Raw genomic sequence first — 17,706 nt, 5'->3', positions numbered from 1 at the left:
TTCATGGAGGCTCTACATGGTGGTTCATCAAGGATTCCTTTCATTCTTCAATTGTTCATCAAGATTTCTCTCAAAGCTATGATCCACCAAGCTATACTTCAAGTATTCTTCATCTTGCATTTGGAAGTGCAATTATTTCATATCTCATCTTTTGAGATGGTGTTATGTCACTGTTGATAATTTTCCCTTCGTGTTTCATGATTCACATGTTTTCAAGAGTGACATATCTAAATCCATCATTTTTTTCTCTTCGCTCAAGACTTCTTCTCAACCAATCAATATCTTCTTTGGGACTATCTTGTGTCATGTTTCACCTAAAGCCTTCCCTAAGAATTGTTGCTAATTATGGTGCTTATAAATGATCCAAGTTCTTCATTTATCCTCCCGGTGGAATAAGCTTCTCGTTTCCTTGTTGATATAAATCCAATCTATTGTTTCGTTAGTGGCAGGTTTTCAGCTCAAGTTTTTTTGAGATGTTTTCCATAAGCCCTCAACAAGCATGTTCTTTTCGTTGTTGATTTCCCTACAACTCCGTTCAATCCTTCTTTTAAGGATGCTCTCTCAAATTCATTTGAGGTAGAACATGTTGTTTTCTTCTCCGTTCTTTTCATTGCAGTCTTTCATTTCTTCCGGAGGCATTGTGATGATGCTCTTGTCGGTGTACTAGAGTAGGGGTACCCTAGTATCCCGAACTTGTGCACGGGCAGTCGCAGCATCCCGCGGCAAGGCTTGCCGGGTGACCGCCAAGGTCCTCCGTGGTACCCCTGGAGCCTTTCAAGGAGACAAGACCCCGGCAAGAGGAGCTTGCCGGGAAGGCCAACTAAGGCACTGCAAGACTCCGGCAAGAGGAGCTTGCCGGGAAGGCCACCCAAGGCATCTCAAGGAACTTGCCACGGCGCGCCACGCGTCCCGGCAAGGCCCAGTGAGCGACAAGCTCCCGGACGCGACAAGACAACGACCGCGGCAAGGCGTTTGCCGCGGCAGGCCACCACTCTGTGTCCGTGCTCCAGCACATCCACTGTAATAGGTAGCTGTACCAACCGCGGCACCTTTCCCTTTTTGCCCTTGTCTATGTTGCCACCTGTCGGTGACCCCTTGAGCATATAAAAGGAGGCCCATGCGCAACATAGAGGGGGGTTAGCTGGTTCGAACACTCACGCTCGGTCTCGTTAGCTGCTGGTGTGTACTGTAGCACTCAGCGCTCCCGAGCAAGAAATCAATACAAACCACAAAGCAGGAGTAGGGTTTTACGCATCTGTGCGGCCCGAACCTGGGTAAACTGCTCATGTGTTTCGCCTCGATCCGCTCTTTGCACGACCTCCGCCCCCGCCGAACCGAAAGGGACTCAGCCCGTCGGTCCCATAGGTGCCCGTGGATCAGTACCTCGGCATCTTTGGCGCGCCAGGTAGGGGGCGTCGAAGTTGTGTGAACCAGATCCGGCGTTCACGCGAGCTAGATCTTCATCATCTTCATCGACATGCCGCTGAAGAAGAAGGCTTCGGAGGCGGCTGCTCCGTCCGCCCCGCTACCAACGGAGCAAACGGCTGATGGGGCGGACACCGTCGGAAGAACGGGCGGGGACGAGGGAGCTCACGGTGCTGCCAGGTCCAAGGACAAGGCTGCGCTGCCCTTCGGCGGCGTAGCCGGCTCCCACAACGACCGGGCGCACTCCAAGACCTCGGCGTCCGTACATGCATCGCGCCCATCTCAGGAGGCGCGGGACCGGCAGCGTCATGGTACTCACGGTACCATGCGATTGCTGGACCAAGATCGAGCTGGTGGATCTCGGAGTGCTCAAGACCAGCATGCACGCGAACATGCTGGCACGAGCGAGGCACGGTCGCCTGGACAGGATACTGCTCCTTCTAACATAGTTAGAAGTCCGAGCATATCCCGCTCCTCGCACTGTTCGCCACCACCACCCGCCACTGTAGCAGAAGCTTTGGCGCGAGCTCAACTGCTCCTTGACTACCCTCCAACAGCAGACAAGATCGACGACTGGAGGGCCACCATCCAGAGTCTCATCGGCTTCGCCAACGGCGACACTCAGCGGCAGTCGAGCACGTCGCAGCCGCGACATCTTTGGCGAGCTCTCTTCACTCATCATCTCGTATTGTGAAGATCATGTTATTTCCTTTGCTTATCCATTCAACCGGAGTGTCGTGTTTTCATTCCAGCTCTCTCATCTTATCAAGTTTTACCTCCCTTCTCAACCGGAATGCTGTCTGAAATCTTTCTTACCCCTTGTGCCATTATTTCAATAGTTCCGGAGGCAGTGTTTTGTTGATTCATCAAGTGTCCTCTCATCTTGTCTAGTTCATGCTCAAATTCTTCCATTTACAGTCAAAGTGTTGTCCAAATTATATCAGTCTTATTCCTTCTCTATCTTGTTTTAACCGGGGTGTTGTGTCTATCATTCCTCTTCTAACCGGAGTCTCATCCAAGTGCTTTCATATTGCAAATCTCATATTCTTTACCTTCCATTTCCAACCGGAGCATTGCCGTAATTGATCTTTATCATTCCTTGTACATCTCGTGTCAACCGAGGTGCTTGCATGTACTTCTTGTTCATTGCAACCCTTTTCTCATGTCTTCCAACCTACAGGGTTCTCGTGATGTTCCTTGTTCCTCTTTTTCTAAAGGAGTGTTTTCGACTTTGTTCACCTTCGTTGTATCCTTTCTCTAATTTGTTCAACCTCGCATGGTTCTTTGGTTTCACACATTCATCAAAGAAGCAACTTAGTTTTACCTCTTCTCTTCCTCTTCCTTTTCCCTCCGGTGCCATCCTAGATCTCGGGACGAGATCCTCTCGTAGTGGTGGAGTGTTGTAACGCCCCAAGACCGGAGCTTTGGTTGCCTTCCAGGGTTTCCGGGTTTCGTCGTGTGTTTTGTTTGGTTCTTTGCATTCATCTTTGATTCTTGTGCATTGCATCATGTCATCATGCAACCCGTTTTAAAACTCTCTAAATAAATTGCATAGATCGTTGATCTATTTAAATTGAGGGAACGCACATGGTGGTTTCTCTTTAAAACATACCCTCCCAATATTTAGGGAGCTATTATAAAGTATTTCATTAATTTGGAATTATCCGCAACCCACTTGCATATAATCACATGCCTTTTTCCCACTTCAAGTTTGGTCCTCAAACTTTTCCCATATCTTCTTTCATCGCTTTCCCGATCTCCACAAAAATTCCAAACATTTTTGGACTCTCCAAAAATGTTTTTCTAATTCAAACTTATTTGAATCACATTCAAATGTGTTTGAATGCAATCCTTTCAAGCGGTGCCAAATGCATTTTCTGGGAACGAACTTATTTTTATGAGTCCGGGAGATTTAACCGCATGCCCAAATTGTTTCTCTAACCCCTCCTTTTCTTTTTTTCTCTCCTCTCTTTGCTTTCTGTTAAAGGGAATTGACAGAGAGAGAGAGAGAGAGCAGAGCCTAGCCGCTGGCCACTTGGGCCTCCCACCAGGCCCATCCATTCCCGCAGCCAGTCCTACCTCCTGGGCCGGTCACTAAGGCCCACTTCTCCCGTAACCTAGCCTCTCCCGAACCCCTCTGCCTCTCGATCCCCAACGCCGCCGCCATCTCCCTCGCACGCATCCGGATCCCCATCTCCCTCGATCTCTCTTTCACGCACGCAGGCGCATCCTCTCCTTTCCTCATCCCGCGCGTCGCTCCTCCTCTTCTCGCTCTCTCCCTCACACAGCGCCGCCAACCTCTCTCATCTCCCTCGATTTGATCCCCTCACCCCCTCCTAGCGCCGCCACCAGGGCACCGCGCCCGACCCTACGCCACCTCGTCGCGCCGGCCGGCCACCGGAGTTGTAGCTGGCTGCCACCCCACAGCTCCCTGCCTCCTGCTCCCTCATTGATTCAGTTCGAGAGGAGCTCGAACCCCAAGCCGACCCCGAGCGCTTCCTCGGAACGAGCACGCCCCTGTCCGTGTCCTCCCGAGCGCAAGACAAGCAGCGCCGCCACCGGGAATGGACCCATCAGCTCTGGGTTCGTCTAGCTCTGTCCCTGCCGGAGCTGTGCCTGAGCTCCTTGCCTCGTCCGCGCTGGAAGCGGCCTCCCCCGCCCCAGCATCGTCGCCGGCCACCACCAGCATCTCCAGCACCGCCTCTTGCTGGTCACCTCCACCCCTGGACCCGCTGGTCCTCCTCGTCACCGAGCCGTGCACCTTTGGCTGCTTCCCGCCGCACCACCGCCTCCTTGCTGCTGCCCTCCTGCACCGCCCGTCGCCATCGACCCCTCCACCTGCGTCCTGCAAGTTCTCGCCGCTACCCGAGCGCCCCTGTCCTCGAGCACCTAATGGTTTTGGATCCAGTCAAGCGCTCTGACCTGCCGCTGCCATGGCCTTGAATCCTTCTGGCTCTGTTGTTTTCACGGAGCTACTGTTTCATGGCCACAAATGAGACCCATCGGACATCACCAAGACCTGCTGCTTGGACTAGAACGGTGCCGCTCCAGGCCATCACACGGTACAACTACGTTGAGAGAACCCGAATACGCCGAGACTCGGGCCGACAAGAACCACGACATCCGTCGATTGCCAAGTACCCCTTCGTTTCGTCGAGACCGGCAAGTCCGAAGACCCCAAGTACCACGACAACCTCGAAGGGATTCAACTCCGTCAAGTTCCTCTAACGATGACCCGAACGGCTACGAAACGCGTACCACTACTGTCGCCGAAGACCCGTGCAACGGAACCGTCAAGTTCGACTACCTTCGTGTGTACCTTTACTTCCCACGATGACCGTGTACAACTACCATCCCGTGCATGTCGCGAAGTACCTCTTCGAAACGACCGAGTACCACTACCGTCGACCCTCGAAGACCCCGCGGACGACAAGTTCCTCGTTGTGACCCCGAACACCTACGGAGTGTGTACATCTACGAAACGAGAACAACTACTTCCTCTACTTTGCACCGAACGAGAACCGTCCCGTTTGCACGCTTCGAAGGTATAACCCCGAGACGACGCTCGTGAAATAATGAATGCATGTTGTATGAGATGCACCCTTGTTTTGCCTCGAGTCTGAACTATCAGTGCACGTTGCCCCTCTTTTGCCTTGCCACCGACATGTGGGAACCCGGTATCCGGGAGCGCCCCACCATCTTTTGCACGCATCCACACACTTCCCATTTGCATCGGTATCTCAATCGAGTACCGAAACCGGAACGTTGCCATGGCACCGTTATCGTTGCCGTGGCACCGCTTTTCTTTCCACCATGGTGACAAATGCTTCAGAATGCTCTTGTCAACTTTTAATAAAAATTGCATAAACTTGCACTTATCATCCACATCATGATAACAACATTTAGAATGTTTAAAATTGTTGTTGCATTAAATTGCTAATGCATATGGGGATTTACCAGATTTGTTGTTTGTTCTATCCGGCCCCATTTAAATTGTTTAAATGGTATAGTTTTGTTATGCTTCACCTCTTGCCATGTTAACCAACATTTAATATTGTTGAGTACCTAACCGAGAGAGAACTAAATAAGTCATGTGGTGTTTTCTTCAATATGCAACTCAGTTGCATATTGAGCTCCACTTAATATGTAGTGTTGTTTGTTGCACTTTGCCATGCCATGCATATTTAAATCGGACATGCATCATATTTGGTTGTGCATCATGCCATGCTTATGTGGTGGTTGTTTTACTATGTTGTTTGCTTCTTTCCGGGTTACTTCTCGCGTTAGCTTTGGTTTCGTTCCGGAGTTGTGAGGATTCCTTGGACTACGTCCGTTTGTCTTCTTCGTGGACTCGTTCTTCTTCCTTGCGGGATCTCAGGCAAGATGACCATACCCTCGAAATCACTTCTATCTTTGCTTGCTAGTTGCTCGCTCTATTTCTATGCCTATGCCGCGATACCTACCACTTGCTATATCATGCCTCCCATATTGCCATGTCAAACCTCTAACCCACCTTGTCCTAGCAAACCGTTGTTTGGCTATGTTACCGCTTTGCTCAGCCCCCTCTTATAGCGTTGCTAGTTGCAGGTGAAGATTGGACTTTGTTCCTTGTCGGGAACATGGATATTTGTTGGGATATCACAATATCTCTTATTTTAATTAATGCATCTATATACTTGGTAAAGGGTGGAAGGCTCGGCCTTATGCCTAGTGTTTTGTTCCACTCTTGCCGCCCTAGTTTCCGTCATACCGGTGTTATGTTCCTTGATTTTGTGTTCCTTACACGGTTGGGTTATAATGGGAACCCCTTGATAGTTCGCCTTGAATAAAACTCCTCCAGCAAGGCCCAACATTGGTTTTACCATTTGCCACCTAAGCCGTTTTCCCTTGGGTTCTGCAGACTCAAGGGTCATCTTTATTTAAACCCCCGGGTCAGTGCTCCTCTGAGTGTTGGTCCAAACTAGAGCACCGTGCAGGGCCATCCCTTGGCAACTTGGGTTACGTCGGCTCCTGTACGCTTAGCTTATCCGGTGTGCCCTGAGAACGAGATATGTGCAGCTCCTATCGGGATTTGTCGGCACAGCGGGTGGTCTTGCTGGTCTTGTTTTACCATTGTCGAAATGCCTTGTAACCGGGATTCCGAGCCTGATCAGGTCTTCCTGGGAGAAGGAATATCCTTCGTTGACCGTGAGAGCTTGTGATGGGCTAAGTTGGGACACCCCTGCAGGGATTTGATCTTTCGAAAGCCGTGCCCGCAGTTATGGGCAGATGGGAATTTGTTAATGTCCGGTTGTAGAAAACCTGAAACCTTAACTTAATTAAAATGCATCAACCACATGTGTAGCCGTGATGGTCTCTTCTCGGCGGGGTCCGGGAAGTGAACACGGTGTTGGAGTTATGCTTGAATGTAATTACTCTAGGCTCACTTCTTGATCATAGATTCTCGACCGTGCCTTTGCCTTCTCTTCTCGCTCTCATTTGCGTACGTTAGCCACCATATATGCTAGTCGCTTGCTGCAGCTCCACCTTATGCCTTTTACCCTTCCTATAAGCTTAAATAGTCTTGATCGCGATGGTTTGAGATTGCCGAGTCCCCATGACTCACAGATTACTTCCAAAACCAGTTTGCAGGTGCCGATGATACCGTGAAGGTGACGCAACCGAGCTCAAGGAGGAGCTCTATGAAGTTCATGTTCGTTATGTTGTTCCGTTTCCAGTTGATCAGTAGTGGAGCCCAGTTGGGGCGATCGGGGATCTGTAGCATTAGGGGTAGTCTTCTTTTATTTTGGTTCCATAGTCGGACCTTAATTGTATCTGTATGATGTAATGCTTTATTCATGTATTGTGTGAAGTGGCGATTGTAAGCCAACTATGGTATCCCTTTCCTTATTCAGTACATGGAATGTGTAAAGATTACCCCTCTTGCGACATGCCTACTATGCGGTTATGCCTCTAAGTCGTGCTCCGACACGTGGGAGATATAGCCGCATCGTGGGTGTTACACCCATCTCTTCCATTCCAAAGCACATGGCAATTTCCAGATCTTGTTATATTCTGCTTCAGTTTTTAAAATATGTTTGGGCATATGATTCCTGACCATTTCAAACACTTGGTAATGCATTCTTGTATCCTCACCATAATTTTGCATCTTATCCACTCCATCATAGATATAATAGGTAGATATCTTGATTCCATAATCCAGTTGTTGAATAACTCACACATATTATTGTCAACTGAATCACAGTAGCTTCCCAGCTTCATGTAAGCCCTACTCCAGTGAATTGGTTTTGTATTCATCATGTCCTTTGCTCCTTCAACTGTGAATTGAGCCAACCGTGCTCTGTTATAGTTGAATAGAGACCCGTTAGGAGCCTTTGCACATCTCCAGAATCTCTTTTGCAAATCTTTGTCATTATGTTTTTTCTTCCAGTTGGAGTAAATGTGCCTTGCACACATCCTATGTTCTGCTTTTGGAGGAATATCCTCTATAGCCCCTATTAGTCCTTTCTGCTGGTCTGAGATGAACACCCATCCATCCCCTTGATTACTGATTTTGAGGTCTCTGTTTAACTTCTCAACAAACCAGAACCAGGACTCATATGTTTCTTTTTCGACTACAGCCCAAGCTACAGGGTACATCTGATTGTTGGCATCTCTTCCCAAAGCAACAAGTAGCTGACCAAAGCAAGCACCTTTAAAGAAACAACCATCTAGTCCTATAACCTTTCTGCGGCCAGGAAGAAATCCTTTTTTAATAGCACCAAAGCACATGTAAAACCTCTCAAAAACATGCTCATCATCCTTCACATCATCTGCCAGTTTGATAGCAACAGTGCTACCTGGGTTAGTTCTCAGCAATTCCAATTGGTAGTAAAAAACCAAGGAATATTCTCCTTTAGTGCTATCTTTGTATTTCTCCATCACTAATTTCTTGGCCCTTTTGCATTGTGCAATAGTGACATCTGCAAACATGTCCTTCAAAACAGTTTGCTTCAAGTTTTCTAATTTCCATGTTGGATTTGCTTTAACAAGGCTGCATACTTCTTAGCAATAACAACAGATGTCACTAATTTGTTGTCTCTTCTTGGAATACAGTGATGCTCATCGACAAATGTTGAGACTTGCAACCATTTGTGCCTAGTTGTCTTTGATGCATAAATGAACCACTTACATCCAGGCCAAGAACAGTATGCTCGGACTTTGTCATGTTCATCTTTGCTGAACAACAAATGCCTGTGAGTTTTAATTCCATATGAAATCACTTCTTTCTTCATGTGCTCTCTGCTTCTAAAAACCATGCCAAGCTGAAAGTTGGGTTTTTCAGCTTTTTTATCAAATCTAGGCCATATGCTCTTCCTTCTAACCATAGTGGTACCTCCTTCTCCATCACATTCTTCATCATAAGAGAAGTCATCCTCATCAGAGTCAAAATATGGAGTTTCAAAACCAGCATCGAAATCATCATCAGATTTACATTGCACTTCATTTTCTTGCATTATAATTCCACTTCTCCGCCCAAGCTTATTAGCTCTCTCATTCCTCCTAATCTCTCTTGCAAGCTTTCTCAGTTCCTCTGCCTCCGAATCCTCTCTAGAACTACAATCAGGTATTGGCTCATATTCACTATCCTCTTCATCGGATTTGTCAACAGGAGGTGCTTCTGCTGCTGGAACATGTTCAGTTGATATATCATTATCTGCACCAACTATTGCAGCAACTTCTTTCTCTGTTTCAGTAGCTCTTACATCAAACTGTCCCACTATTTCAGATGTAGTTGCAACAGATTGTGCTACTGTTTCAGTTCCATTTGCAGCAACCGCCCTTCTTCTTACTTCCATCTTAGGAGGTATAACAACTTCAGTTGCACCAAAGTGTGCCTCCAACTCAGTTGGACTTGCAGCAACTTCTCTCTCTGTTTCATGAGCAGATGATGCACTAACTTGAGCTTTTTCAGCAGCACTTACCATCTCATCAACCATTTTAGTGTCAACAACTTTCACACTAATAAGTGGTAATTTTGTCCCTTTGTGCCTAGAGTAAGTTTCTCTTACATTTACTGACAACAAACCTGCATATATGTCAAATTGCTCATCACCTACACATATGTCAAACTGCTCATCACTACCAGATAGCATGGTTTGGTCTTGGTGCATTTCTTTATCACAGGGAAAGTGCTCCTGCTGAATTGGCGTGTTCATTTCTTCAACAAAAACATCAGCATAACCACCACCTTTTATTCCAATGGCCATCCTCTTCACCGAATCATCATCCGACAGGAACATAAGACCATCACTGACTTTTTTTCCTGGAAGTAACCAATGTAATTTATAGCTGTAAGTACCTCTGCAGTGACCTCTTTCCACTTGATGAATATCTTCTGCATAGTTACATAATTCTCTATAGGACAAATTATCCCTTGGAATGAACATCTCTGCCACCAATTCACCAATGTAATCCAACTTTTCGTCCACTTGCTGAAATGATCCATAGTAATGAAACTTGACAAAGAAGTTTTCCAATGGATCGGGACCAGGAGAACCTACAAATTCAGACAGGAAGAATCGACATTCAGAAAACAAATAAAGTCGAATCTTTAGCTCTGACCATACAAAATTCAGGAAAGTATGTACAGGAAAAAGTAACATTCAGTCAAGCATGGCAGATCATTTACTCTGCATTGAAAGTATGTATCGTGCAACTTTAGTTCATTCAGGCAAAATATGTCCACTTTTCTCCTAAACCAAACAGGAAAAATATCTACAATAAATTCAGACAAATATGTGCACTGAAAGTTCATTCAGCCTCATTTACTCTGTAGGAGAAAGTGCAAGTTTTCCTACACCAAATTATCTTGAAAGGTCGCTCCTTTCCCTACCAATTCTCCTTGCATTCAAAGTTCAGTCAGCCCCACTTTTTTCTGAACTATCATAGGAACAGGGCAACCACCCACAACAAATTCTCCCATTTACTCTGTAGGAGAAACAGGGCATAAGATAGAGAGAGATATGGCCGTCGGTTCCCAGATATGGCCACTTTTTTCCGAACTAACATAGAAAGCAGTTGACAAAACAGGGCATCAATCAAAAAGCCACATCTACCCCTAAAATTGTAGCACTAAAGCGCTCAATTCCCATCATATGAACCCATGCCTCTACAACACACGCGATTCTGCCGGCGCTCGCGATTCCGTCAGCGAACGACACCTGAACCCAAACAGAGGAGCAGCAGAGATGGAGGGAGACGCACTTGGACACATGGTTTGGTTCCGCCCGCTACGGATGAGCGACAGATGAGGGAGGCGACGACAGACGGCGCATGCGATTGCCAAGCCCTAGCGAACGAAAGAGGGGAGGCGATTCTTCTAGAGGCGGAGCTCTGACGAAGAAAAAGGGAAGGAGACGATAGAAAAAGGAAGAAACGAGACAACCATCTGACTAATGGGACCCACACTGGCCTACTCAGCGTTCTCTGCCCAGTCAGCGCCTAATCAGAATCATGGGCGCACATAAACCGCTCAAGGGGGTTATTAACCCGGTTTGAGTAATTTCAGGGTGTTATTTATCCCGGTTTTGAGTTCAGGGGGGTATGTATCCCAAAGAGTGGATTTGAGGGTGATTTGTATACTTTTTTTTTTTGAACAATCTGCTTGACTGTTTCCACCCAATCCAGTCCTAGCCATGAGGCCGAAGGTTATCTGGGCCGGGAGCCCGGGAACAACTCAGATTCGCGCCCGCCCAAACCTTCAGATAAGACCCACTTGAGCCCTACGCCTCCCCACCGGAGCCGGAGCCGGAGCCGGTGCGCCGCCGCCCACTGCGAGCGCCCTCGGCCCTCCCCGCGGCCAAGGAGATCCTGCTCCTCCGCCGAGCAGCAGTACGAAACCCCCTCCCTTCTCCTCCACCCATCCCACTTGAATCCCACTCCCTCTCGTGCGAGCTACTCAATTTGTCTGGATTGGATGTTACTGTACTACATAAGCAGTCGTAGTGCCAGGAGGCCACTTGAAAAGAAAAGAAAAACCAAGCGCAAATTCATTAGTTTTATTCGGCAATCTTTTACTTCAAGCTTAGTCGGCTGTCATCCGTATTATTCCGGCGTACTATTTCATACCAAATCCGAAACAAAATTTCTCTTGATTAGCCGCGATGGCTGGGTTTCAGAGTGCCATTTGTGCCTGGATGCTTTATCTGAAGATAATTGCGGTCATGTAAATTCCAAATTTACTGCTGAGAAATCAGTTTCATGTGCCAGAGCCCAGAGGCACACACCCTAGATAGTCTGGCTGACAGTGTACTGGCCTAAACCATAAGAACAAATTTTGAGCTTCAGTAAATGTGAATCTGTATTGTCTGTGTCAGTTTATCTATCTGATTTTCATGTTTGTTTGCTGAATTAGGACGGGTGAACATGGGACCGCAGAAGAACAGGTAGGCCGACCAGCAATGCCGTGGATTCACCTGAGGATGTTTTGAAGGAGAATGTTAGCCCGGCCAACTAAGGAGTCTGATGAGCACTGAAGACAATGGATACGTAATTGGAGATACAAGCTTTGACTCATTAGCCTATTTGAGCGCCTCCTGTATTTTTCCATATATGTTCCATGTTATATTATTTCACCAAGTCCCTTTATTTTTCCATTGGACAGATGCACGATCGATTTGCTGGCTCCAACTTAATTGTAATATGCACAAAACCAACCAAACATTTGAGGTGAGATCACCAACAACAACTGCAGTACTTCTACTCAACCAGGCCCCTATTGACATTCTAAACTCAGATATGTTGACAAATTACCTATTTGATTTATGTCAATACTTGAGACACTGAGCAAACTGGCTCCTTTCTATCTACCGAGGAGACAATAAATTTAACACGGTATCAATGTATCCACAACAGCACATCAGCCACAGCCCACGATGAAGTTGAGCGGAAATCCAACTAAGCATAAGAATAACCAACCCTATTTGTACATAAACATTACACAGCGTCGACCCCCCTCGGGATGATCGTGGAGCTGCACAACAAGGTTTGTGATTTCTGTTGCTCGAGTGTTTGGCAAGTTGGCAACCACCATTCTTTGCTGAGTGTTTGGGCACTGAAACCTTAGTTACGCAAGAATTCCCTGAGTCCAGAAAGATGCTCCAAGCCAGAAAACTGAAATGAAGACACACTGGGGCAGTCGACCTTGAACTTCTCAAGTTTTTTCATTGCTTTGCATCCAAAAGTCACTTGAAAGCTGCTGGAGCTGGAGCTGCAAGCAATCTCCAGGACTTTGACATTTTCATAACAGTCGTTTTCTTCTCCATTCACATGGACATGGAAATGGAGCTGAGGATCTTGAAGCTGCTTGATGCGAAGAATACATAGTTGTGGTAGCTTGCCAAGGAACTCTATGTCACCTTCCATTAAAGTGGCCATCTCTAAATCCAATTTTACGAGCTTGCTAAGTTGGTCACTTCCCCATTCTGGCAATTTATCATTAAGCCCGTGCAGTTTAAGGCTCCGCAGGTTCTTCAAAGGCAGGGGAATGCCATCCAAGCAACAACCTTGGTTGTTGTCCTTGTTGAGGCGCACAGACAGGGATTCAAAATGGTCATGATCTGAGATTGCAGAGAAGAACTGCTTGCTGTTATGCTTGTTGATGCCGGACACTCCGAGCTTGCGCAATTGGAGTGCAAGTGGAGTGCAAGCTCGCCAAGGAACTTTATGTCATCTTCCATTAAAGTGGTCATCTTTAAATCCAATTTTACGAGCTTGCTAAGCTGGTCACTTCCCCATTCTGGCAATTTGTCATTAAGCCCGTGCAGTTTAATGGAAGACACACTTGGGCAGTCGACCTTGAACAGTTCAAGTTTTTTCATTGCTTTGCATCCAAAAGTCACATGAAAGATGCTGGAGCTGGAGCTGCAAGCAATCTCCAGGACCTTGACCTTTTGGTAGCAGTCGTCCTCTTCTCCATTCACAAGGACTTGGAAATGTAGCTCAGGATCTTGAAGCTGCTTGATGCGAAGAATACATAGTTGTGGTAGCTTGCCAAGGAACTTTATGTCACCAGGCAATAAAGTGGCCATCTCTAAATCACATTTTGCGAGCTTGCTAAGCCGGTCACTTCCCCATTCTGGCAATTTATCATTAAGCCCGTACAGTTTAAGCCTTTAAGGCTCCGCAGGTTCTTCAAAGGCAGGGGAATGCCATCCAAGCAACAACCTTGATTGTTGTCCTTGTTGAGGCGCATAGACAGGGATTCAAAATGACCATGCTCTGAGATTGCATAGAAGAACTGCTTGCTGTTATGTTTGTTGATGCCGGACACTCTGAGCTTGCGCAATTGGGTTAGCTTCTTGAGCTCTGGCAAGAAGACCTTTGCCCCTGAAGCGGCGACGTTAATGACACCAAGCGTGTGCAATGCTGTCAGTTTCCCGATCTCTCCAGGCACCTCAACACCAACTAGGCAACGATGTCTGCACACATTAGGCAACCAAGAGGAAACAGGCGGTACTGTTGATGCTGTTGAATCGTCGGTGATGCCGGCACGGATATACTACAGCTTGTTTAGGTTGATGATGTTTTCTGCCATTGTGACAATGGATGTGCCCGTGACGTCCAGTGTCTGCAGCTGCCTGAGCTTACCCACTGAATCGGGCAGGTATGTGTTGTGGATGCATCCTCGTAGCGAGAGGAACTTAAGGCGAGGTGGTAGCTTTCCGATCTTGTGTAGGTGATCATCTGTTAGATTCGTGGTGTCCTCGAGATCAAGCACCCGAAGCAGTCTCATATTGCTGCTGGAAGAAGAGATAAGGAATGACTTCCACTCCCCAAACACTGTGAAAGACCGTAGCCGTGACAAGTCCATGTTCTTGAACACAGCCTCATCTCTGTCCCAGGTGTTGCCTATGGTGAGGTGTTGTCCAGTGCGATGCGAGTTGAGGCTGCAATGCCCTTCAAGTGCAAACACAAGGTTATCCTCCATTGGCCGTGAGATGATGTATTCGCGGAAGAAACCATTGACTTGGCATGTGCTGATGAGCTTGGTGCTTATAATCGGTGACTGCTGCTGAATTACACTCAACTCCATGAGCTCTGAGAATAGCCTTTCCCCATTCTCCTCTGCGGTAATACCTGCAGATGTGTCCCTGGAGTAACCTTCTGCAATCCACCGTCTGAGCAAACGCCTCTTCCTAACATTGTAATCTGCAGGGAAGACCGCCAGATAGAAGATGCATGGCTTGACTGAATCTGAGCAATCATCGAAGTAGGACTGCATCCAAGAAAATAGACCCTTTAAGGTATTGAATTCTTGGCTGGTCTCCAAAATGCGCATGAACTCGTCACTGAAACCCTCCAACAAATCACTGTTGGTGCATTCACCTATAGCAGTTATTACTTTGGGAAGCCCGCCACACTTGGCAACGGTACGCTTCATCATCTCATCGTCAAATTGCTGTGTGCCACTGCCACCACCACAAGCGATCTGCACTTATATATTCAGGAATTAATTAATTATGAGATATACACAGAGAAATTTCTGCTAGCCAGCTAGCTTGCCTGAACTGGATAGATCGAGCATATGCATGCATTGCATGGCCAGTTAATCAATAAAAATGGCTTTGACAGCACCTAGTGTTTTATCTTTGTGAATAGATGACAGGCAGTGTCAGCTTCCAGGCCCTTGACGTTGAGCACTCGGTCATCTTTATTTTCTACACAATGTCTAGCAACACTTCCTTCAGTTGTAATGACAACGATACAACCTGTAGTAGGCTTGGAAAATAGTGCATCTCTTATCAATTCCCAGTCATCCTTGGACCGCAAACCATCAATGACAACGAAACATTTGTATTCACGCACAAACCTACAACATTCCTGAATTGGGTCCTGTCCTTCCATCATACCAACTGCTGCAGTTTCCATGGCTTGGAAATCATCTGAATGGAAGTCCAGAAGTAAACGCCGACAAAAGTCATTCACATTAAAAGGTTGGGGCACATCCACCCAGCTGTAGACAGTAAAACTCATTTCAGAAAATTCTTTTTTTTTCATTGCTACGGACCATCTCAAATTCTCGAACTCTAGCCATTCGGTTATAGTAAATGTTTCTGACAAGAGCTGATTTCACAACACTTGCACTCCCCCACACGGAGATCACACCAGGATGTGTTAGACTTTCCTCAAGTTTGGTCAATTCATTCTTACGCCCAACAAGTTCAACGTCACTGGTCCATTTAAGTGCCTTTGTACGTCTGTTGGTGAATGCGTGACCACCCGAAGAACCCTCATCCTTGCCATAGTCCTACAATTATCAGATTAGTTACTACATCACTATTAACCGCCAATAAAATAGAGATAGATTTATTGCTCTGTTAGGGTTTCATCACCGGGAATTGTAGATCAGCAAGGCGGCACATGAAATCATGCCCGGTACGGCATGGGAAATTCTTTGATGTCCTTGTGTCATGCCTAGGCCTTGCACAGACGAGTGCTCTTCGGCCTAAACGAAGCCGAAATGAGCTCTTCGGCCCTGAACCACCTCTCTTCGGCCAAAACTAGACCGAAGACCCTTCTTCGGCCAAGAGTTGGCCGAAAAGCTCATCTTCGGCCAACACGAGGCCAACGGGTGCATAGTTTTGATTTTTATGCATTAGGTCATATAGTTTCTGAATTTGCTATAAAAAACATCATAGTTTCAAAACTATATCTTGATGTCTATTGGTTTCATACTAAACATTTTTTAAATATATTATTAACATTTTTTCAAATATATATTTTGATGTCTATTGTTTTCATACTAACGATATTTTTGAATAGATGATTAACTATTGTTATAGATACATTTTTTACCGTTTTTCTAAAAACAAGTTATTTTGGTTTGAATCATCCACAACATTTTAAACTTCACATTGTGTAAACATTTTTTAAACATGTAACGTACATATTTTTGAAACTTGTGAACATTTTTTGAAAATTAGCGTCCATTTTCTTGCATGTTACTAAACTTTTTTTTAAAATGCACGAACGTTTTTTACATCGTGAATTTTTTCTTAAAAAATCCATGTACATTTTTGAAACGCGTAAACACTTTTTAAACATCAGAAATATTTTTTAATGCTATCAACATTTTATTTTAAATTACGCTGACAAACTTTTTGCACTGCATTAATATTTCTCATATTCGCACTAATTTTATTTTTAAATTAAGTTAATTTACTAAATAATTTTTGGAATTATATGGATTTAGAATTTGCAAAATATTAAAAAATAAACAAGAAAAATAAATATAAATAAAAACCAAACGAAACTGTTGAACAAACACTATTGGGTCGGCCAACTTAGCGCGCAGGCGAGGCAAAGACACGTCCGTCCGCACTCTGTTCGATTCTTGTTTCTGTCGTGCACATTGTGTCAGGGAACGTATCTGGTGCACCAAGGCAATTGGTGCTACCGGTGCACCGAACCCCATTGCACATTCAAAAATGTTCAAAAAATTTGGAAAAAAATTAGTGTATCAATACAACATAAATGTGTGTTGTCACAAAAATTCAAAACAATGGTCAAGACACAAAAATGACAAATTTGACGTCAATGTGCTAATGGGCCAAAACTGAAGCCCAACTTGTGTTAGATGGTTTTGGTGCTTGGCGTGGTGTTAGTGTCATCGCATGCATTTGGCGGCAATTTGACGCCAAGATGTGCTCCCTTCACGGCTTCACCTCGCTCTTCCTGTTCCGCTCGCACACACGTCTTGAACTAGATCAAGGCCAATAATCTCCATGAAGCCAGAGCCAGACCCATTGATGTCGCAACCGGCAAATCTGCGATAAGAACAAGTGATGTCGTTTTGTATAGATATATGATAACAAGTGATGTCTTTTGGTATACATGTGCAACCTGGTCTTTCATACTCGCCCCAGCCACGAGATGCTACCAAACTAACATGCATATAGTTTCTGGTTTGTTCACTAAAATCGGTCAATGTCTTAGTACACCCCAAATCATCCACTGGCTGATAAGAGATAGTAGAATCTAAATGTTGCTGTCCAAACGACACCCATATGTTTTGCTAATCATCTTTGAAACTGAAGAGGAAATCTTACGAACATGCAGTGACATCATTACTGTTAGAGTTATATTATTGATGTCCTTTGGCCTTTCACATTCTAGTCTCTTGACATTTTCTTGTAGCCTTTTGACATCCTCATGTATGTGTATACATGTTGGCTTTGGCCTCCTAATAATACAAGTTGCTATTCTCAACATGGTATTAGAGTTCTAGGTATTTTTTTT

The 17,706-nt window shown here is 45.7% G+C and overlaps 1 pseudogene; it reads right to left on the bottom strand.

Annotated features, from left to right (window-relative positions):
- Nucleotides 1-11,825: 11,825 nt before the first annotated feature.
- LOC125547351 lies at nucleotides 11,826-15,336 on the bottom strand (annotated as a pseudogene).
- Nucleotides 15,337-17,706: the final 2,370 nt, after the last annotated feature.

The sequence above is a fragment of the Triticum urartu genome, chromosome 3 (assembly GCF_003073215.2).
Source record: "Triticum urartu cultivar G1812 chromosome 3, Tu2.1, whole genome shotgun sequence".
NCBI lineage: Eukaryota > Viridiplantae > Streptophyta > Magnoliopsida > Poales > Poaceae > Triticum > Triticum urartu.
Note: the sequence above shows the minus strand (reverse complement) of the source record. Positions and strands in the feature narration are given on the sequence as shown.